This window comes from Colobus angolensis, unplaced genomic scaffold (assembly GCF_000951035.1).
Source record: "Colobus angolensis palliatus isolate OR3802 unplaced genomic scaffold, Cang.pa_1.0 Scaffold659, whole genome shotgun sequence".
Taxonomy (NCBI): Eukaryota; Metazoa; Chordata; class Mammalia; order Primates; family Cercopithecidae; genus Colobus; species Colobus angolensis.
This window is the reverse complement of record NW_012120254.1, coordinates 235,116-236,684: the sequence shown is the minus strand read 5'-3', so window position 1 is coordinate 236,684 and position 1,569 is coordinate 235,116.

Here is a 1,569-nt window from a genome sequence, read left to right as displayed (position 1 = left end):
ATAGGAGCTTAAAAAGTGAATCTCGTGGAAGCAGACAGTAAAACTGTAATTACCAGAGGCCAGAAAAGGTAGGGGGCAGTGACGTGAAATTGTTTTAGGGGTACAAAAATACAGTTAGATAGAAGGAATATGTTATAGTATTCAATAGTACAGTAGAGTAACTATAGTTAACAATAATTTATTGTATAATTCAAAATAGCTAGAAGAATCGCAATGCTCCCAACATAAAGACAACATAGTGTTTGGTGACAGAGAGATATCCCAATTACTCTGATTTAATTATTACACATTGTACACAGGTATCAAAATATCATATGTACCCCCAAAATATGTACAACTATTATGTATCAATTTAAAAGGAAATAAAAATACAAAGACATAGTAGGATGGAAGTGAAGGATGGAAAGTGATGTATAATGCAAACATTAATAAAATGAAAGCAGGGGCCAGGCACAATGGCTCACGCCTGTAATCCCAGCTCTTTGGGAGGCCAAGGCGAATGGATCACTTGAGATCAGGAGCTCAAGAGCAGTCTGGTCAACATGGAGAAACCCCGTTTCTACTAAAATTAAAAAAAAAAAATAGCCGGGCATCATGGTAATCCCAGCTACTTGGGAGGCTGAGGCCGGAGAATCGCTTGAACCCAAGAGGTAGAGGTTGCAATGAGCTGAGATCGTGCCACTGCACTCCAGCATGGATGACAGAATAAGACTCCATCTCAAAACAAAAATGAAAGCAGGAGTACTGATATTAATATCAAATAAAGAAGAATTGAGAGCAAAAGAAATTACTGGAGACAGAGAGACACTACAGGATGATAAAAGGTCAATCACTGAGATTTACAATGATTTACAAGAAACTACAGTCTTAAATTTGTATGCATCAAACAAAAGAGCCTCAAAATATATGAAGGAAAAGCTGATAGAGAAGAAAGGAGAAACAGACACATTTAAATTTATACTATGGGACTTCAACAGTGCACTCCTAGCAACTGATAAAGCTACTAAACAGTATATCTGCAAGGATATAAAATAAATGAACAATGCAATCAACCAATATGATATAACTGATACATATATAGAAAGAGCACTCCAATTAACAACAGCAGAAAACACATTTTTTCAAGCACTAGTGGAATATTCAATAGGATACACTATGGGGAAAACTTCAACAACATTAAAACAATGGACGTCATACGGAGTATGTTCTCTACCCATAAAGAAATGAAATTAGTAATCAACAACAGAAAAACAACAGAAAATCTACAGATGCTTGTGAATTAAACAACGTATTTCTACACAATTCATGAATCAAAGAAGTTTCTAAGGAAATTTTAAAAATACATAGAACTATTAGACAGATCAACGAGACAGAAAGTTAACAAGGATATCCAGGAACTGAACTCAACTCTGCACCAGACGGACCTAATAGACATTTACAGAACTCTCCACCCCAATTCAACAGAATGTGCATTCTTCTCAGCACCACATCACACTTATTCCAAAATTGACCACATAATTGGAAGTAAAGCACTCCTCAGCAAATGTAAAAGAACAGAAATTATAACAA